Below are 23,583 nucleotides of genomic sequence, written 5' to 3' on the forward strand. Positions count from 1 at the left end.
TATAAGAACTCTAAATAATAAATAGAAATTTACTCAACTTATATATTATAAAAATCTCCGAAAATAAGATCTTAAATAAATATAATGGATCATAAATAGTTTATTAATTACTTTTCAAAATTCGGGGTCTTACAGATCAATTCTAAAATAATTAAAGTTACCGATATTTTGTTTCACGCAATTAAAGTTAACTAATATTATGATAACTAGTTCTTCTCTTATGAGTTTAATTTATGCTTATTTTCTATATTGCTCTTTAAAAATATAGGTACGGAAATACATGATAACAAAATTGGTCCAAGTAATAGATCCCCTGATTAGTATCTTTATATGCTTTAAATATATAAATACATCGATATAAGTTATTTTGTCTGCACATTAAATCTTCTTAACGTATAATATTAACAAAATTAACCAACTTAATTAACACGCTTTATTTTATTGCTAAGCACTAATTTTTTATTAATTCTAAAATAATTAAAGTTACGATATTTTGTTTCACGCAATCAAAGTTAACTAATGTTATGATAACTAATTCTTCTCTTATTAGTTTAACTTACGTTTATTTTCTATATTGCTCTTTAAAAATATAGGTACGAAAATACATGGTAACGAAGTTGATCCAAATAATAGATCCCCTGGTTAGTATCTTTATATGCTTTAAACATGTAAACACATCGATATAAGTTATTTTGTCTGCACATTAAATCTTCTTAACGTAGAATATTAACAAAATTAACCAACTTAATTAACACGCTTTATTTTATTGCTAAACGCTAATTTTTTATTTTTTCAAAAAAGTATATAACATATAAAATTTGCATTTTTTTTAGATATAGGTATACGTCGAGACACCATTGCTACTACTAATTCAATTCCTCAACCAATTGCTTCTTATGAACCAACTACAAATAATATTAGAAGCTATGCAAATATGAATGATGAGTACTCTATTTATATTTCTAATATTTTATCATCATATAATAATCATTTAAAATATTTATTATATTGAATAAATATAAAATTTTATTAATATATATTACTATATAAAATGTGTTTAGTTAAACTTATTGTATTATTATGCTTATTAGTTATCATAATAACAAATGAATTTTTATTATGTTTATTATCTGTATTGCTCTTTAAATTATGCTTACTATATATTGTAAACAAAATTCTGAATTTAATAAAAAAATTGAAAATAAATATTTAACAAATAAAACATTTAAAATAGTTGATACATTCATGAAACTAATAATAATAAGAATAACTTTATAATAAAATTTTCGTAACAACATATATCTTTTAAAATCAAAGAGAAAAATTGAACAAAAAAAAATATAATTTAAACACAAAAACAACAATTAACCGATAGATGTCATATCTCATGTATTTAAAAATAAACTGTACAAATTATATGGGTTCTTTTTATTATAAGGTCATTAACAAATTAAGAATTTAATAAATGGTGAAATTTATTACTAATGGCACAATGTGTTCTAATTTCTTAAAATAAAAAAAACTAAATATTATATTAAAAGTTACAAGTCAATCGGTAACTAATAATGTAGACCTCAACTTAAAAACATAGATAACGGTGTATACATTCTTATGAGTTACAAGAAAATTTTTTAATGAATCACTAATTTAAGTACTAACTAAAAAAATGCTACTACAACTGTTATTCAATAGCAAAAACCATGAGACACATAATATCATTTAGTGATGGAAAATAAATTTTAACGTCGTTACAGTAATTGGGGAATAAACCCTTGATGATAAAAAGATTAAATTAAAATTTAATAATGTAGGAAATATTATTAACATAAACACCAACAAAAATAACAAAATAAAAGTACACTATGCATGTTAACCATAAAAAATATTTATACAATTTTAATGGACACAATTTTTATTGTATCGTTAATTTATCATAATAATTTTAAAAAATATAATTAAAGTTATTACAAATTACTGGGCGACAATCAAAACTTTCATAAAATTGAATAGCAAATAAAAACACAATAGAATCATATCATTTTAAAAATATTCTTTGTATATTTCAGTATAACTCAGAATAAAAATTTGCTCTATTAAATATATATTTAACCTCATATATTACCTAAAACTTCAAACTTTAACAATCTTATATGAGTTTAGGCAACAGAAAAATTTAGAAAAAGACACTACATCTTTAAAAATTACGTTTATTTTTCAAAAAATAAACCTCAATCGAGAAGTTGTATACATATTCTTTGTTCACTATTGATTTCACTATCTAAAATAATATGAAATAATTAATGAATTCTACCCGAGTACCTAACCATACAATTATTGGCACATGTAGGAAAAGAAATCTATAACATAATATTTTAATATTCCTATGCGAGTACAGAAATTAGACACCATGTCTGAACATCCCACAATTGTGCTCAAAATTTTCAAGAGAATACAACAGTGTTTCAAACTACACTACCTACTACAAGGACACGTACACACTGTAATGCACGTCTGTTTCACCATGAAACATTTGACATGTGTTGCAATGGAGGAAAAGTTTCTTTGCCCTAAGTAAATGCTCCTCAGGAATTACTTGAAATCTTCTTAGACCCTTCTGCAGAAGGGAACCATTTCAGAAAACACATTCGTGGTTACAATTCTACAGGTTTTAATTGAATTCTTCTCTATAATAAGTAATCAATTTAATTGAATAAACCTGAAGCGTTTATATGGTTATTTTTATGGTAAACAAAAATCTGACAGTTTTTCAAGATGTAAGAAGTTATTGACAAGGAGATGTATGATAAATTACGAAGGATTTTTTCCAAGTACACAATCTTTGTATTTTCCTAATTTTTTCATTAATTCTCTTATAGTTTGATATTTTAAAACGAAAAAAAATAAGCATATTTATTTCTTCTATCCTTCCACTATTTGTAGGAAAATGAATCCTCTTCAAATTCAGAATCATATTTTGGCCTACCACTTAAAAAAGAAAGACAAACATGAATATCCATGATATTTAGGCAAAATTAATCTTTTGTAAATAACTAACATGCATTTGGATTTATAGATATACTCTTTTTAAATTAGGATAATATTTTTATCGTTATTTCTTGAACTATACCTTTTTCTGATAATATATATATATATATATATATATATATATATATCTTTATTGTGTGCTTTATAATTTAGCATTTTAAAGGTTTTTTTATAGTAATTTTACTCTCAACAAAATATCATATAAATAAGGCTACGTTAATTTTAAAATGATGAAAAAAATACTTATCTGACAAATTTAAAGGGTAAATGATATATTAACACCAATACTAAAATATGATATAAATAAGAGCACATCAATATTAAAATTAAAAAAAAGTAATCTAATAAATTTGAAAAACAAATAACATATTTTAAAAATAAAATTAATTTCTTCAAAACAATAGAAAAGCGGCTGAACATGTAACACCCTAATATTCAAATCCTTATACTCGAGTCATAAGTCAATAATATTACAGTGGTATGACTCTCAGGTGGATTGTTAATATATAATTATAAGTATATTTGAAAGGAGTATTAATCGAGAAGCTTGAAAAGAGTAATAATAAAATCGCGAAGTCGTATCAGTCACTTAACGACAACTACAAGATAAAGCGTGAAGTCAAAAACGACATACAGATAAAGGTATGAAGGAGAGTAAGAGAATGATAGTATATAGATATATAACATAAGTAAATAGCCACTAGCCGCGACCCGCGATGTTTAGGCCGGCTAGGGTACAGTATGAAAGTAGTTGACAACAGTATCTCTTAATCTCTCCCAAAAGAAACATAAGAGCCTCTATAGGCAAGTCCAGAAGAGTTCAATACATAATAAAGCTTTTCAAATAAAGGTGGAGAGATTCTTAGCAAAATATAAAGTAGAAAACATAAAGATCTTCGCCATCTCTCAGATGAATCACAGCTCACTTCTGAGCACCTGGACCTATATCTGAAAAACAAGAGATATATACAGAATGAGAACCCCCGACCCATGGGTTCCCAGTACGGTAAAAGTGCCAAATAAATACAAAGCATTGTAATAAAAACTTACTAAGCATCCTAAACTTCCTTTCACCAAATATTCATCCTATGTTCTCGCTAATCCATAATTAGGCAACTGTCATAAGGGAATGCTAAATCTAAATCATATCTTTCATGCTTCTCAACTCTCTCTAACTCTCCAACGAATCAGAGTCAGAGTCATAAACAAAACCATCACCAGTTATTCTGCCTCCGCAATTCTATATCGTTATCTCATATTCTCACCTGGAGCAAGTGAAATCACTTCATTGCATCAACCTAGGGAACTCAAATTATCTCATTCAATAATCATCATCATTAATCAATTACATCATCAACTCATCTCATCCAGAACAGCCCTCAGCGTCCACCGACACCAGCATGAGGGGCCTCTCAGTTGTACAAACACAAGCAATACAGACAAGTAATACACAATTAAAGTACAAGTAGAACAAGTAGCACATAGTCAGGTAACATAGCATATATGATATAGCAATCCAAAAAAAATAGGCAAACCCAAACAATTCAAACATATGCAAATGATGTATGCCTGCCCTATGGCTGATGAATCTCATCTGTCGGTTATAAAGCCAACCCGACAAGTCTTGGTAGCTAACCATTGGACTGTCCCTCTGTCGTGCATCCCCAACTCGAGTTATTTTCAATCATAAACATGATCATAATCATAATCATACACCACCCACACTGGTGTTTATCCATATAACACCCACACTGGTGTTCATCTACGGGGGCGAGCTCATCCGGAACTTTCACAATGTCCGACCACACTTACGACATAGGGTCAGCAGAGTATCGAGTCTCAACTTGGAGCACGTGGTGGCTAGTCACTGCTTTCATCCAGGAAAACTCGTATCTCAGATAATCATTTCACATTCATTCATAACATTCCATAATCATTCATCATGACCATATCGTCATTTATACATCACATGATTGCACATTTTATACATCACTCATCATAACCCGGGGCAAGTGGGCCGAAACCACAACCCTTGCGTCCACCCGGGGAGCCTTTATACTAACCAATCTAGAGCAAGTGGGGCGCAACCCAACCCTTGCATCCACCCAGGAGGTACGTTCTCATATGCCTAGGAGGAACCAAGGAGGGGATCCTAACCTCCCACCATCTTGCTGGGGGCAATTTTACAATACCAGGAGAAACAATAAAGGGGATCCTCACCTTCCTTCATCTCTCTGGGGTCGCACTTCCGAGAAAGAGAGCTCAAGATAAAGCAATCATTCAAAGTCATATTTTCATTTCCAGTCATAAATCAATATTTAACAAAGCCATCCGGCTCATAACATAACTCATAACCAGCCAATAATCATTATCAAATACAGCCCATTGGCTCACGGCATACACCGCACTCCCATCATCACCCTCGGCAACTCATACATTCATCATTAATCATAACTCATCATTAATTCTCTCCTTACTTCGTACACAAGTTACCACATATCCTAGCCTCTTTCCATCGCTAGGCATACTATAAGTATCGAGGACATAAAGAGTGAGATTAGAGACTTAGGAGTTTGGAATTTGGCTTGAAAACTCAAAATCAGCTTTGGGGTGAAAATGGGGTCACGCATGCGCGTCGCCCATGCGCACGCATGGAAAGCAGGAAAGTTATAGTGACGTGTACGCGTCGCCCACGCGCACGCGTGGATGGGAGAAAAGTAAAGTGATGCCTGCGCGTCAGCCACGCGTACGCGTGGGTGCGGTTTGTGCCCCACGCACAAAACCAGCACAATACCCGCACAACTCTCGGGAACTTTGGCTGGGCACTTGAATCAGTACATCGACGCATACACGTCAGCCAGGCGCACGCATGGGGAGTAAAAATTTGAAAGTGACGCGTGCGCGTCGGCCACGCGTACGCGTGGGAGTACGATCTGCCAAAAATTTTACTAAGTTAAAAAGCTGCAGAATTACATTTTCAAACTCCAAATTCCAACACACATAACTTCTCCTAAAAAATTTCTTTTTCAACCATTTATGAACCGTTGGAAAGATCGTTGAATAAACTTTCATAAAAATCCAATTTTAAAGAATTTCAAACTTCGTGGACCGAGTTATGGACCGCCAAAGTTGGTCAAAAATCAATTTCTAACCAAAAATAGAAATCACCAATTTTTCCAATGTTCACAAGCCAAATTCATGTCCACTCATCCAAATGACCACAACCCAAACACATTCACATAATTACACTCAACTAAAACCAAACCTACCTCATATACACAATTTTACCCAAAACTATCAAATTCCACACCTCAATTCCTCAAACCTTATTATTCAATAATCAAACCAATTATTCACATATTCAATATGAAAGATCCATCCAATCTCTTATATCATTACACAATACACACATCAACTTATCTTCCTTACCTCTTTCCGGCCTCCGACCCAAATTCACAATTTAAATGCATATTCCACAAACCAATATTCATTATCCAATTCATCAAATCCTCAACACACCAAACATATAAATTCACACAATTCTCAACTCAATCATTAATTTACATTACACATCAACTATGCATATTAGTGCCAACCATTCATACAATCCAAAATTAATCCTAGGGGCATCTAGCTTAGGAATTCTCATCACACCACACGGTACTTAAATGAAACTTAAACCGTACCTCTTGTAGCCAAAATAATTGAGCTTCTTCTTGAGAGTCTCTACCAACCCTTAGCTCCAAGCCTCACCAAGGCCCCACAAGCAATATCAATCTTCCAATTGTGCACCAAAATCACCCAATACTCTAACATAATCAATTTTCATACTTATAATCAACCTAGAGTTCATGAAATTGATAAATCACAAGGGTTTGAGTACTTCTTACCTCAGCCCATATGAAATAGGGATAGAACCCACTTAGAATCCATGTTAGAGTATCCCTAAACAACTAAAATCACTAAGATTTTAACACTAACTACCCAAAAACGCGTAACAATGAGGAATTTCGAAAACTGGATAAAGATAAATAGAATACTCACCACAAAATTTAGACAGAATTGTAGAGGATGAGAAGAGCGACACTTGGCCGCAAACCGCTCGTCAATCGGAGTTTCGGAGAGAAAGTTATGGTGATTTGAATATTGAAATTGAAGTTGGAACCCTCACCTCTCACCTCTCTCCCATTTCCGCGCCCCACACCCTTTCTTTAGGGTAAAATGAGCTGAAATGCTCATAACTAATGTTTACATATGTTGGATCTTGGGCCTACTTTGACCCGGTTCACTTATTTTAGTTCATTGGTCTAATTTTAGGCCAAAACCTTTAAGATTATAGTTTTAAATTGCATTTTAAATATTTCCACCTGTCCTAATTATAAATCCTAATTTCTTAGGCTTATTCACTTATAATTAATTTTCTCAGTTGCAATACCAGACAGATCTCAGTCAGTACTGCCGGTCAAAATTCTAGTGCGCGTTTTTACGCGAAAAATCATGTTTTCCGACTCAGAAAAATTCACTGAATCCAAATATCATATTTAAATTATCAAATTTTGATTGCTAGATTTTCTAACCATATTCGTTCCTATATAATTTATTATTTAATTAATTACGGTTTGACCGAGTTTTACATAACAGGCACTAGTTGAGCCGCTAGTATATTTAATAAGAATAATTTTTGAGAACTTTTAATAAATAAAAATATTTTAGAGAGGTTCCAAATAAATATTAAAGCACAAATAGCAAACACCTATACGATACACATTAACCTTCCACTAAAAATTTTCTCACTAAAAAATGAGACTAGTGAAAGGCAAAATTGTTAGAAAGCATCACATTCAATTTCCTTTTGTTATCATATAAGCTAGCCTTGATATGACTTTGTTCGTCTTCTTCTTCAATAATTTAAAAGGGCTGCAAACGGATCAACAAGAAGAACGTTAAGTTATAAAAAATTAAGAGATGAATAAATGCATTGAAAACATGAATGAACATAATAGAATGTCTAAAATTCAAATTTCCATTCTGATTTACAAGTAACATTTTTTTAAAAAGCAATGTTACTTTATTAGTAAATATTTTTTTATCAATATTTAGCTATTAATAATTTATACTCATATTTATAAATATTTTGCACACAAAAAATATATAAATTATACTTATATTTACTAAAATTTTACACACATAAATCAATACAATTTACACTTATATTTTTCAAAATTTATACACATAAATTAATAAATTTATTTGTTAAAAATAATTTAACGTTTATGCTTACCAAAAGATAGCCAAGAGCACTAAAAATTACTAACCCTAAGAATTTTTCTTCTTTTAATATAACTTTAATTGCATGTAACAAAAACGAGTAATACATCCGGGTATTAATTTACTTCTTTCTTTTTTATTTTTTGCTTGAAAGAAATTAAGAAAATCATATTTATCATTGATAAAAAAAATAATTCTTAAACTAAAAAAAAAAAGTATGCAATTCAAACCTGTTCCGCTAAGCCAATTTCATATCTTTTAACCTCTTCATCATCTCTTCTTCTAGCACCTGCAGTCAACACGAACATTTTAATTATTGATAAAACAAAATTTGCATTGTGAAGAAGAAATTGGGGAGCTTTAAATTAAAATAAAATAAAATAGGTAATGTGTAAACCTTATCATATGGAGTAACATTATTGATTGATGAATCATTAGCAGCTCTAAAAGTAACGTTAACACCAAGCTCTTTTAATAAAATTATTCTTTCAGAAAATAGCTCTCCAAACATATCATCAGGTAGAAGAAGTGTTGCATACGGTGGATATAAATAAAAAAATTCAGTAATACTCTGTGGAATATGAAAGTCACTACCATCCAGATATTTATTATCTTTAAATAATTCTTCACTAATAGGTGGGATATTTAACTCAACTTCTTCTAATGGAAACATTTCACAAAATTCTTCGTATGACTTAGGAAGCAGTGGCAAATCATTTTCACTATCTTCTTGATTCCCCATATATTCCATTATTAAGAAAAAAATATAGCAAACTATGAGTCACTTGATGTATTGTTAAAGAAAGGGGCAGAAATAGAAAAGAAGTCAAGCAATTGTAAATTATAAATTTTCTTATGGTGTGTGTATATATATATATATATAAGTTCTTTAAATTTAATTTTGTCAATCATGCAACAAAAGATAAAGATAAAGATATGATAAGATAGTCATAACGAATTAAACTAGAAAGATAAAAATCTTTTGGTTAGAATTTAAATTCATTTTATTTTAAAATTGATTTATTAAATTATCTTGTACATACATTTCATTTTATTTTATAAGATACATATCTTCTGCCTCTCCTCTTTGATCTTTCTCTGTTCCCTCAATAACTTCTTTGGCCTTCTCCATAGCCCTATACACCATCCTCTCATTGACTGAAATGTCATACTCCACTTTAAACCACTCCTGTGCCTCCCTCTGCAGCATGTTGGGATGGATCCTGAGCTTTGGGACCAGTTCCTCAGCAACCCAAGCACATGAAACTGACTTACTCTTGTTGCTTCTGGGGCACGTATGTTCGTCCACAAATGTCTTTATCTGAAAGGATGCTGGGTAATTGGTCCTGGCACAGTAGCACAACCAAGGACAGTCTGGGTCATAGCAAATCACCCTACACCTCTTCTTCTCATTCCTAAGATAGAATACCTGTCTCCCAATCTGTATGTTGTACTTCTGCACTGCTGCTTTGAACTGGTCCATGGTCTCGAACTCCATATTCAACTCCAGAGTTATTTTCCCATATGGCGTGTTGGGATTATGTTGAGAAAATACAGGTTCCTCTTCATCGTCAGATACAGGAGGGCTACAGAGTTCTTCAGATTCATATTGGTATATATTAGGTTCACTCTCGCTATCTTCTCTATTCGGGTTAGGCACCTCTACCCTTGGTGCTTCATCCTCCTTTCCAGGTACAATTCTTTGCCCAGACGGTTGAGGCCGTGGATGATTTCTCCTTGCATTGGTCCTCTCACTTGTTTGTGTTACATTTTCTGTTGTAGAGTCATTTGAGATACATGAGAATTGATTCAATTTTTATTCACATAGCTTCTAACAAAAAAAAAAAGCAACAAATTTACCTGTTGAATTTTCTGTAACAGGTTCCTCTGGCGATTGCTCATCCACAGAAGGTTCTCCAAAATCAAAACCTTCATTCAGATCATTAACATCATCAGCATAGGTCTCCTCTGTCGGTTCATTTACAGCTTCAGCTTTTCGAGGATTACTCTCAGGAACCTCATTCTCGGCAGCTCTTCTTTCTCGGGGTAAACCACTAGGTGGTGGTCTTGGATGTCTCTTTTTAACCTTCTTAACACTTTTCTCCGGAGCTGATGCTCCATCAGTGTCTTTCTCCCCATTCCCGTTATTTGCAGCTTCTTCGCCTGCACCACTGTCACCTTTGTTGGACTCGTTAACATCAACAGTCGCCTCATTTACAACCTCATTCACATTCTCCTTCACAACAACACTCAACGCCATATTCAATTCATTAATCTCACCACTAGTCTCATTCACACCTTCATTCTCCTTCTCATTAGACTCACCGTCTACCTTATTAGTTTGTTCAACCTCGTTCACATTATCACCACCTGGATTGACTTCAACCACACTATCACTGCTACCATCAGACACGACTTCTTCATCAATGATTTCAGGGTTGGCATCAATGGGGTGATCAAAATATAGGTGGACAGTGTTGTCATTCTTCATCGCACTCTCACACATTCTCATGACTTCAGCATCTGTCCTAAGCACCCTAAGACCCTTACCTAAGTCTAAACCAGGTTCTAGCCAGTACACCTCATTGTATCCAGGGTAACCCAAGTCTAGAAATAACCCCTCAACAAAAAATAAATTACATGTCTCCACATTCACCCTGTGTATCTCAGTTACTAAACCCTCATCGTAAATCACATTACTGTCAACACCCCTTTTCAAGGCCCCCATGTGATGATAAACAAACGTAACTAGACGATCCATCTAAAAAATCGTAGACGGAAGATACAATGAATAAAACAATCAAAATGATCATAATGTTGTCGACAAAAGCCATGTAAATGAGAGGATGGAATGAAGGCGAACTTACCTCTTCATAGGTTTCTTCCTAGCAAAGAATGGGGTCGCGATGATACCCTCACTCTTGACGCTACGACTTCGACAATGTCTCTCACCTTGTCTTCGTTCTTCTTCCCGCCAAGAGTCCAGAGCAACGTCTCTCCCTCTTTACGTGACCTTTCAGTTTTACTCCTAGTGAAACACTAAGTCACAGTAAGTCACCAAGCAGTAACAGCACTTGTTAATTTGGGATTAGGGCAAAGACCACTGATTTGGGGCAAAATCAAATTCAATTGATGTAATTTTCACCTAGGCTAACACATTAATTAATTAAAAATAACAACTCAAATAAAACATGTTTTATCAGCAAAATCTGGTGTCCAGGTAAGCATTGTCCTCACCGGAGTTTTGGTCCGGCAAGCTTATGGACACGTTTGTCACTTTTTAAAATTAACCAGGTACCATTTTGTCGATTACAATAGTCTGGTACCGCAATGTCAGCGTTTCAATCTTTCAGGTACTGATTTGGTCATTACCTCTTATTTATCTCTATATCAACTTTACGTTTTCTATCTTTCACTTTTTAAGAGTTGACATAATTACGTATTTATTTTTATCATGGAACTTGAACATGTAAGAATTTTTTATTTTTCAAATTTAAATCAATCCAATTTGATTTATAATTTAATCTAAAAATTTTTCCGTACTCTTTTTAAATATTAATTGATCAAACATATCTATTTTAATCTCTTTTACCCATTTTTTTAGTACTAATTGCAAGCTAAAATTAAAATTATTAATTATTTTAATTGTAATTTTTTTATAATAATACATATATTTCATTTACAATGTAAACGAAATAAGCCAAATTATATAAATTAATAAATACGCTATAAATTACATATTTCGATAAATAACATAATTAAATTATTTATTTACAAAAATTCCAATTTTTTATAAATATACACATGTAAATTAGCTATTTTTTAATTTTACATATCTCATTTCAATCAAGATAAAGCAAGAAATATCAAACGTATCTTGTTTGTATAACTAATATTACATAAAAATTGATAAATACCTTTTAAATTATATGTATTGATAAATAAAATATTTAATTTATTTATATGAAAAATTATTCCATAAAATAAAAATTGTTTTTGATAATAGATAAGTATAATTCTTTGTAATGTTGCTTCTAAAAATTAAAATGATTATAAGAAACATAAATATGATAATAAAATATAATTTTCATTTTCTTAACTTGTAAGTTAAAAAATTATATTAGGGTAAAAACTCAGGTGAAGTCGATTTCACGTGAAGTTGATACCTGAAAATCGTTGGATAAAAATTTAGTCAAATAAATCAAATCATCTAACAACTCTCAAGTATCAACTTCACCTGAGTAACTTTCCGTGTTTTTAAAATATAAATTCTAAATAACAATATCTCGCAATACCGCTGGATGGCTTATAAAAGTTAAAAACATAACCACATCGAGTTTTTATTTTTGTCATTTATCAAACACAAAATAATGAAAATATTAAAGCACAAATGGCAAACTCCTATACCATACACATTAACCTTCCACTAAAAAAATTCTCACTAAAGAATGAGACAAGTGAAAGGCAAAATTGTTAAAAAACATCACATTCAATTTCCTTTTGTTATCAGATAAGCTAGCGTTGACATAACTTTGTTCGTCTTCATATATGTAGGGCTGCAAACGAATCGAACAAAAAGAACGTTAATTTATAAGAAATTAAGATATGAATAAATGCATTGAAAACATGAATGCATAGAATAGAACGTCTAAAATTCAAATTTCAATTCAAATAATACTTTTTTTTAAAAGTAATGTTACATTATTAGATAATATTATTATTTTTTTATCAATATTTGGCTATCAATAATTTGTATTCATATTTATAGAATGTTTGCCCACAAAAAACATATAATTTAAACTTATATTTACTAGAATTTTACACACATATATCAATATAATTTACACTTATATTTTTTAAAATTTGAATACATAAATTAATAAAATTTATTTGTATAACTTTAATTGTATGTACCAAAAACAAGTCACCGTACACGGGATTAATTTACTTCTTTCTTTTTTATTTTTTGCTTGAAAGAAATTAAGAAAACCATATTTATCATTAATAGAAAAATAATTCTTAAATTAAAAAAACAAAAAAGTATACAATTCAAACCTGAATGCTGTTCTACTAAGGCAACTTGAATGCTGTTCTATTAAGCCAACTTGATATCTTTTAACTTGTTTATTATCTCTTCTTCTAGCAACTGCTGTCAACATAAACATTTCAATTATTGGTAAAACAAAATTTGCATTGTGAGGAAGAAATTGGAGAGATTTAAATTAAAATAAAATAAAATAAACAATGAAATAAAATACGCAACGTGTAAACCTTATCATTAGGAGTAACATTATTGGTTGATGAATCATTAGCAGCTTCAAGGGTGAAGTTATCACTCAACTCTTTTAATAAAATTCTTTCAGAAAATAGCTCTCTAAACATATCATCAGGTAGAAGAAGTGCCGCATACAGTGGATATAAATGAAAAAATTCAGTAATACTCTGTGGAATAAGGAAGTCACTATCATCTAGTGATGGATATTGATTATCTTCAAATAATTCTTCACCAACAGGTGGGATCTTTGACTCAGCTTGTTCTAATGGAATGATTTCACATGGGATATTTAACTCAACTTGTTCTAATGGAAACATCTCACAAAATTCTTCGTATGACTTAGGAAGTAGTGGCAAATCATTCTCACTATTTTCTTGATTCCCCATGCATTCCATTGTTAAGAATAAAATATAGCAAATTATGAGTCACTTAGATGTATTGTTTGAGAAAGAGGCAGAAAAAGAAAAGAAGTCAAGCACTTGTAAATTATAAATTTTCTTATGGTGTGTGTATATATATATATAAGTTCTTTAAATTTAATTTTGTCGTTCATGCAACAAAAGATATAGATAAAGATATGATAAGTTAGTCATAACAAATTAAACTAGAAAGATAAAATCTTTTGCCTAGAATTTAAATTCATTTTATTCTAAAACTGATTTACTAAATTATCTTGTACATACAATTCATATTCATATGATATGATGAAATTAACGTTTAAGGGTCGGTCTTTGGTGAGCTTAACTGCATAAGTGTTTTTTGAGAGTTTCAGATACACTCAAAATAATAATTAAATTATGACTTTCTACATATATCAAATTAATTATTAAAATTTTAAATTTGCCCCAAAAGCTTTAAAAATTAAACCTTAAAATCTAATCAAAATAGAACAAAATCAAAATAAATTAATAATACAAGAACAGAGCCATAAAACATAATCATAAACAAAAAATCCCCAAATAAATGTTATTACCAATAATCATAACAAATTGAAAATTATCATAACAACAATCAGAAAATCAAAACCCAAGAACCAAGAACCAATAATCATAACGAATAGAAAAATCATCATATCACAACATAAAAAAAAATTAGAAGTCAGAATAGAAAAAAGGTTCAGAAAAATCAGATTAAATAAGAAATCAAAACAAAAATGGAACAAATCATACCTGAGGGCTGAGGCTGAGAGATTGAGAACGATGGAGCACAACTGAGAATGATGGAGAAGTGGAGAACCACGACACTAAGGATGATGCGGCTGCTGAGATCGACGGTGCTGAGACGACGACGCTGAGAGACGCGGCTTCTGGACGGCGTGAGGCATCGACGGACGACGAGACGGAAACGGCGGTTGCTGGACGGCTGGACAGCGACGACAGACAGGAGTAGAGGACTGTGACTGAGAGAGGAGTGTGCGTGAGTGAGAGACAGTGAGTGAAAGTGAAAAAGAGCAGTTTGTGTGTGAGCGACAAGAGAGCAAGCAGAAGCGGCGTGAGTGTATTAGGGTTTAGGGATATTTTGTAAAACTTTAAGGTTATTCACGGTAATAAACCAACATCCATTCAATTTTATCCAAATCATCTAAAGCAAAAAGTATAACGGGAATCATCCTATGTATATAACTATATAAATCGAATTAAACTGTGTCAATTTATTAAGAAAATGGGTCATCGAAATAAACTCTCGATTTTCCAAAGAAATGAGTCCTAAGCATTTAAATTAAACCACTTTAATTTATGATTACTTCCACTAAATCCAATAAAAATTGTTCGATTTACGTTACAAAAATTTTTGTTTCACATGTCTACAATAACTATATGTATAAATCGAATTTAAGAAATTAGATTTAGTTAGAAACTAACCTATATAAATATTAATTTTTATAATAAAAAAATACTTAAAAGTTATTAATTTTTATATATTATTTTTAAGTTAATAAATAAATAAATATTAATTTTTATTATAATAATAAAAAATTATAACATACTAAAATAAAATATTAAAATAATATTATATAATATAAAAAATACACTAAAAAAAGTATAAAAAATATTATAATAAATTTAAAAAGATAATATTATAATTTAATATCATATTTTTTTAGTAATAATTTATCTAAGAGTGATTTTAACTAATATTATCCAAACAATATTTATTTTATTAAAATTAATTTTACTATAAAATTGTCAAATATAAATTAATTTTAACTCCTATTTATATACGTTTGCACCATAATAAATCGAATTAAAAATGACGTATAAAAATGTACTCCTATTTATTAAATTAAAAAGAACATATAAAAATTTAACAACTTTTTAAATATTATTTTTATAATAAAAATTAATATTTATTTATTAAATTAAAAATAACATATAAATAATATATTTTAGTATTTTTTTATATATTCTCAATCATTTTTTTTGGGAGTCAATAATAATAATAATAATAATAATAATAAAATTATTATTATTATTATTATTATTATTATTATTATTATTATTATTATTATTATTATTATGTATACTCAATTATTTATTTATTTTATCCAAAAAGAATCCATGTATATAAATATTATTACTTTGTCCAATTCAATCTATAATTTAATCTAAAATATTTTATGTAATTTTTTATATTAATTGATCAAACATATCTATTTTAATCTCTTCTACCAACTTTTTATGAATAATAATCATGGTTCTGAAAACTGGAATGGACCGGTTGATCGAACCAATTTAAAATTTAAACTGAGAAAGAACAGGACAAGACACTGATGGATAGAGACACAAAATTTTGTGTTCTTGTATTCTATTTGGTGATAAACTAGAACAAATTATGAAAATCTAATTTATTCTCATTTTTTTCATTCAAAAAATTTGAAATGAAAATATAATAATAAAAAATATAATTATGAAAAATTAACAAAAATAATGAAAAAAAAGAATGAAAAATAAGTTGTGTCCCTTGTTAGTGTTCCCGTGGACACAAAATACATTAATTCAGTGTCTCTGGACACATTGTCTCTGTCTATGTCTCCTTTGTCAAACATGATTTTGTGTCTCAGAGTCCATGTCTCAGTGTCATGTCTCTGTAAACAAACGCAACCTAACCGTTGAAAAGAACCGCTTAAAAACTATCGAACCGGCTGGTTGGACCGGACCAGTAACCGGCCGGTTCGAATAAAACCACGCTGTTTTGTTTATTTGTATATAAAATTAAAATACAGAACCTTCGCGAACCAAACCAACCCCCTCCCCTTCTTCCCCCAATACGTGCACTCCATGAGACCTCTGAAGCAAAGCAAAAGTGCAAAACCCTAGCCCTTCAGCGCCGCTGCCGTCCCCAGGTCCTCAGCGCCGCCGCTTCTTCCTCTTCCCTATTTTGCAGAACCCAGGTAGCTCGGCACGTCGTCTTTATCTTCGTTGGCTTCTCTGTTCGTCGCTTGGAGGAGCTCGCCGTCGGGTCGTCGGTTGCTGTCGTCTCGCCTATCGCCTCGTCTCGCCAGTTGCCGTCTGTCGAAGGTTAGTGGCCTCCACTTCTTCCTTTTAATTTCTAAATGTTCGGTCTTCTTCTTCGTTTGAAGTTCTGAAATTGTTGTTCAATCATGGTTGTTCCATTTTTCTTGTAATCTTTTGTAATTGCCTGTTGCTGATGGATATATCTTGTATTTGCTGGTTGGTGATGGCTGTAAATTTTTTTTTTCAAATTTACAGGTGGCTGGCTCTGTTAGTCTGATTCAGTGTTTTACTATTTTGCAATTGCTGGATTTAGTCTGAAATTTTTGTCAAAAACTTTAATAAGAGCATTAACTTGTTTTACTGTTATCACATTCAAATTTCAAGAACTTTAATAAGAGCATTATTCAAATTTCAAGAAATTTAATAAGAGTATTAAGTTCATCAGTTTGTGCTTTCCATCTCGTTAGACTGAAGGAGGAGTTTGTGGTGCTTCATTGCTTGTTTAAGAACTAATCTTGGTGTGCACATTGATTTTGTGTTGTTATGCTGTTGCTGCTATTTTTTTATTTCTGTTGCTAATTGTTCTTGATTTCTAAATGTGAAATTATTTGATTTTTGTGTTGCTAACTAGAGTTCTAGTGAGTAGTTATGACCAAACCAAACATAATTGAGCAGTTAAGACATACTCATCTCATAGGAAAGTCTCATCTTTTGAGACCGAAGTGCTGTGCAGTAGGAATGAATGCTTGACCCCCGACTCTTGATTTTGTACCCTATTAGCCTAGACATGCCATATTGTATCAAGTTTGTAACTAATACACCTTCTAGTTTATATTTATCAACCTGCATTTTCATCTTTTCAATGTGTAGACAAATCAAAATTGATTTTTGATTTCTTCACATCCTAGACACACAAATGTTATGTTTGCAGTGGAGACTTTTTAAAATTCAAAGAATAAATTGTTCTTCTCTCGGTTAGTTTTGCTTTGATTTCACTTAATACTTGCATACACCTCAAGTTTTAATATGTTTTGAGCGATAGTATTAATATATTTTGAATTATCTACTTGAAACTTTATTAGGGAGCAGCACAAAGTTGGGAGTGGAGTAGCTTGCAGCATTGAAAACCATCAGCACAATGAACTGGTAATGGAGGCAGTCATAATAATAAATAACATGCCAGTAGACAACACCAAGTGCTTCAGGAAGTATGGTGATAAAACAGAGGTTTCTTAACAAAGTCTCTTGGATTTTATGTTTTATAAGCCAAAGGATTGATCCTATTTTAGGTATCTTTCTAAAGATAGTTTACACAGTCTCAATTTATGAATTTTCACCATCATCTGAAAACATGTTTGATTGGAAGCTTGGAAAACACTTAATACTATCAATGTATTAACTATTAACAAACATATTCTGTAATTTTATATTATAGCAATAAACATGTTCTATAATTTTTATTGTGTTGATGATTTATTGATTGTTTTTTATTGTATTGATGAGAGTTATTTTATAATTTATTTATTATTTTATTTTAAAATGATTTTTTTGGTTGGACTACGGTTGGACCGGTTGGACCAATAAATTAATGAATCAGTGAATAGAGCGGTTCGATGACCGGTCCAGTTTTCAGAACCTTGGTAAATACAATAAACATGTAAAATCAATAGAAATAATCCAAATATGTTAAAAATCAAACACATTAAAAACTAAACACATTAAAATTAAAATATATTAAAAGACATAATATTTTAATTTTTTTTATTTAATTATTACATGGTCGGATCTACGGGTTGATTCAGGTTCTATACCTCCAGAATCGTTATTCAAACCAATTATTAGAGAGTGTCATTGCTTTGGTTCGAATTAGACTCGATTACTGGTTAATTTCAGAACAATTTAATTAATTCGGTTTAAATTCGAACGGGTAATCGAGTACCCGATATCCGTATTCACCCCTATTTTTTGGGATTTGGATCCTCTAAAGTTTGAATTTCACTTTAGAGAGTAAAGTGTGATCTCTCACCATTGATTTCATAGGTGGGACCAATAATAAATATGAAGGGTTAACCACTAAAAATGCTCCCAAATTATTCAGACACTGGCAAAAAAACCCCCGAATTTTATTATCGACAAAAATGCCTTCAAATAATTTAAAAACACAACAAAAATATCCAACAGTAAATATATATTTTCAAAAAATACCTTAGAGATTGAATTTTCATGTAATATTTTTCAAGCATGATTATAAAAATGAGATATTATTATTCTTAAAATTTGGTAATTTTTTGCTTAGTATATATTTTTTTATAATTTTTTTGTTGACAACCAATAATACTTTTAAAAAATTACAAAAAAATATATACTTAAAAAAAATTACCAAATTTTAAGAATAATAATATCTCATTTTTCTAATCATGTTTGCAAAAAATTGCATCAAAATTCAATCTCTAATTATTTTTTGAGAAATACATATTTAATGTTAGTTTTTTTGCAAGATTATCTAACATTAAATATGTATTTCTCAAAAAATACATTAGAGATTGAATTTTGATATAATTTTTTTCAAGAATAATTATAAAAATGAGATATTATTATTCTTAAATTTTGGTGATTTTTCGTTAAGTATATAATTTTTTATAATTTTTTTTGTTAACAACCCATAATACTTTTAAAAAATCACAAAAAATATATACTTAGTAAAAAATTACCAAATTTTAAAAATAATAATATATCATTTTTTTAATAATGCTTACAAAAATTACATCAAAATTTAATCTCTAAGATATTTTTTGAAAATATATATTTACTGTTAGGCATTTTTGTTGCGTTTTTACATTATTTAAGGTCATTTTGTCGATAATAAAATTCGAGGTGGGACTAGTTCTTTCCAAATTTTCTTTGCAAATTTATAGCTCAGAAGCTCCTCGTCCAAAGTCTCTTCCTGCATAACCTGCACAAATGAGTTAGTAGAATAAACGCCTTCCTTATCGAATTTCCACACCACTCTATCTTGCACTTCTGCTATCAATCTAACAGACTGCAAGACTTGAAGCAGCTGGTCTAAGGTCTCTGTTTCCCATACACGTAGTTCCCTTCTCCATTGAAAGTGCCAAACCCACTCTATCCCATCCCAGAACCCACAGTCCCCAATCACTGATCCTTTTTGGTTTGAAATCAAGAAGAGTCTCGGAAAGGAGTTTTTTAACTTTCCCACCTGAAGCCACGTATCCTCCCAAAATCTGGTGGATCTACCATCCCCTACTTCTATAGCAAGTCCATCAATCAAATTCTGCCTCACATGTTGCTCCTTGATTGAAACAAACTTTTGTCAGATTTGTCCTAGTTAACTAAGTTAGTATATTACTTTAGATTATATCTTCATGTTGTTAAATCATTCTTCTTAGTTATGCTGCATGAAGAATATACACAGATATATCATTTGGTTAGGTGTATCTTTTTGTGCATTTCAAGTTTCTTATTCTTCTTTTTGGTTTTAAGAAGATAAAGAAGAGTTTGCATAAAGAAGTATTAGATTAAGTTGAATGTTTATGCGTTTTTTAATGTAATGACTTTGCTAGGAAGAAATGGAGCGGTCGAAAATTATTAAGCGATGCGTGTCTTTTTATGAAGAGATGAGATCCAAGCATGAAGACTTAATATTGTTCTTTATTCTTACGTTATTTGTTTACTTTAGGGATAAAAGTAGTGGGCAATTGTCGTTAGGCGGAAGAATGAATAGTATAATTAGACGTGAGGCTTTAGAGGACTTATAGAGGATGGTCATGTAAGCTTGTCGGAGCAAATTGCAACTTTCTTAATTATCTTAGCGCATCACAAAAAAAATTTGTAGTCTGCAAGTTAGATTTTGTAGATCCAAAGAAATAGTTAGTAAGTATTTCAATAAGGTTTTAAAGGCTGTTATATGTATTCAAAGTATTTTGTTTGCTAAGGCCACACCAATTGAAGAGGATTATCTTGACCCCACATGAAAAAGGTTCAAGGTATAGCTTATTCGATTATGTGTATGATTTGTTTTTCAGCCTAAAGGATTATAGATCTGAGTATCATACCTTTTTATGGATTATAGAGTTGCTTGGGAGCATTAGATGACACTTATATAGAGGTGACAGTCCCCGAATCTGGAAAGTCAAGATATCGAACAAAAAAAGAATAAAATCTGTACCAATATTTTAAGAATGTGTAACTGAGAGATGAAATTTGTTTATGTCCTCAGTAAATGGGAGAGATCGGCATCTGATATAAGACATTTATCTTTTTGCAGTAGTGAAGTATCCCATGGTTTCATAACAGAGGGCCAATAAAATAAAGAGTATATAGCTAATTAATATAACTCAATTCTTAAAGAGTAAGATTTAACTCCAAATAAAGACAAAAAGAACTATATTCAAATAGTTAAACTAAAATATGTGCAAGAAAAAAAGAGATATCATGTTTGGTACAAAAAAGTAGCATAAAATTTTGGGTCTGTCTTTAATAAGCTCAAGTAAGCTCAAGTGTTTTGAGCTTTTGTGATAAGCAAAATAAATAATTTATAAATAGGCCCCAAATGGGTGTTTAATAATAATTATTAAATTTTTATTTTTACCATAAATATTTTTAAAATTCATTTAGATAATCCTAAATTTGTTATCTTCATTCAGTGACTAAACCCACTAACACACTCTTTGCTCTCGTTCTCTTCCCTTTTCACAGAAACCACTGTCGTCAACAACAATCCCTACCCACTGCCATCAACCTCAACAATAATCCCTATCCATTGCCTTTCTCTTCCCTTTTCATAGAACCCACTGCCATCAACAATAATCCCTACCCACTGCCATCAACCTCTCTTTCTCTTCCCTTTTCACAGAACCCACGTCTACTGTCAATTTATTTGAGAATTCCCTTTTCAGTTTCAGAGTGCCGTCGTTCTTTCTGCCTTCATCGTGCACCGCATCTTTCCGTCGTCCTCAGCGCCGTCCCCCCTTCATCTCTACACTTCAAGAGTTTCAATGGATTTGTGTTTGGGTTGATTTAGGGTTTGATCAATGAGATCAATGAGTTCCTGGATTTGTCAATTGCATAGGATTTTTCAATTAAGAACATAAAGCAATTAAAAAAAATGGTGGAAAGAAGCTGTGATATTTTTTTTTATATTTAATAGATTATTTTTCTTGTTTATCTTGAAAATTGAAATGAAGTTGTTTTCTCTGTTAATATGTGCTACAATTTGTAGTTTCTCAGGGGTATTTTTGTTATAGTAAGTTGATCTAAACATGAATTTGTGCTTTGTTGAATGTCATAATAGATATTGCTTTCTCAAATTTTGCAGGTACAATTAGAAGCTTAGTTTGGTTAGAGGTATAGCTTGATGGCACAGTTTCAAATAAAATCTTAATCTTTATCATCTGTCACTGCTGCTTCTAAATCAGTTTCAGGTCAACCATCTCAACAATCCATCAAGTTAACTTTTGTAGGATAATTTGTTGGCACAAACTATCATAATACACTAATTTAAATGTAATTTTTTTCTCTCTGGAATTAAAAAAGATGTAATGTTGCTCCTTTAAATATAAGAGCATTTCTATGTGATTTTAAGAGAATGCCATGTCTATGAACATTATATATTCTGCAGTGCTCATCATGTGAACAGAAATTTTCACAAGGTTCATCACTTGTGGTTACTCAATAGCACTTGCTGCACATCAGATCAAAGGGTGTCTTAACTTTTAAATAGAAAAAAAAATTGAAAAAATCTAGTTATCAACATAGTTAATTAATATTTTTTTAAAATATCAATTGAAAATAATTATGGCCAATCTCAATCTTTATTTAAATATTCCATTTCTATTCTAATACTAAAATTCCTATTTTCATGGCTTGATCTTGTTGGAAAGTTTCATTAACGGTCACTTTTGGAAACTCTTACTTTTACCAAATGTTGTAGCATATATACATTATTCCTTTTTGATGACATAGCAAAGAAATGCATGGCGTGTCTCGTAGAGTGCAACAATTTTTGGTCCCAAAACCTCACATAAAGGAATCTTTGTATTACACAGACCTCTTAAACCATTGCAAAACCACCAATTGTATAAAACAGACGCATGCCCAGATTGTTGTTAATGGTCACTAATATCAATTTCATACTGGAATCATGTCATTTGATGAATTGTCATAATGTTTCGTAAATATTATAAAACTAAATAAGTGAACAGGAATAATATTTAGTGAAGATTGATCCTCTCGAACTCTTTTATTCATAACTTGATAAAACAATTTGTGAACTGATAAAACAAAGTGTGTTGTTTCTTTTGACTAATTACTAAGATAGAAGCTGTCCTAAGGGAACTGGGAATTAATAATCCATTAAAGTGTTAAACCTATAAGGGGCTAAATAGGCATCTTGATCTTGAAAACCAAAAATTTTAACATTTTGGTTGTCTTTGGATCGGTGATATCTGATATAAGCTAATTTGTAAACTCTTAAGGAAAAAATCAAATAACATTGTTGCATAAGATCCAAATATTGTTAAA

General features: G+C 30.7%; 2 long non-coding RNA genes across 3 annotated transcripts; one reads left to right on the top strand and one right to left on the bottom strand.

The window, feature by feature from the left end:
- Nucleotides 1–12,597: 12,597 nt before the first annotated feature.
- LOC112779799 (uncharacterized) lies at nucleotides 12,598–15,188 on the bottom strand. 2 transcript variants are annotated; one of them, XR_003190866.3, is made up of 3 exons: nucleotides 14,758–15,188; nucleotides 13,369–13,459; nucleotides 12,598–12,869 (listed from the first exon to the last, which is right to left on the bottom strand). It is a non-coding gene; the product is annotated as an uncharacterized lncRNA (long non-coding RNA). The 2 variants fall into 2 exon arrangements; XR_003190865.3 differs by having other exon boundaries at nucleotides 13,369–13,462.
- A 1,602-nt stretch (nucleotides 15,189–16,790) lies between these two features.
- LOC112779353 (uncharacterized) lies at nucleotides 16,791–18,497 on the top strand. The gene is made up of 2 exons (XR_003190666.3): nucleotides 16,791–17,106; nucleotides 18,126–18,497. It is a non-coding gene; the product is annotated as an uncharacterized lncRNA (long non-coding RNA).
- The last annotated feature ends 5,086 nt before the right edge of the window (nucleotides 18,498–23,583 follow it).

This window comes from Arachis hypogaea, chromosome 19 (assembly GCF_003086295.3).
Source record: "Arachis hypogaea cultivar Tifrunner chromosome 19, arahy.Tifrunner.gnm2.J5K5, whole genome shotgun sequence".
NCBI classification, from domain to species: Eukaryota; Viridiplantae; Streptophyta; class Magnoliopsida; order Fabales; family Fabaceae; genus Arachis; species Arachis hypogaea.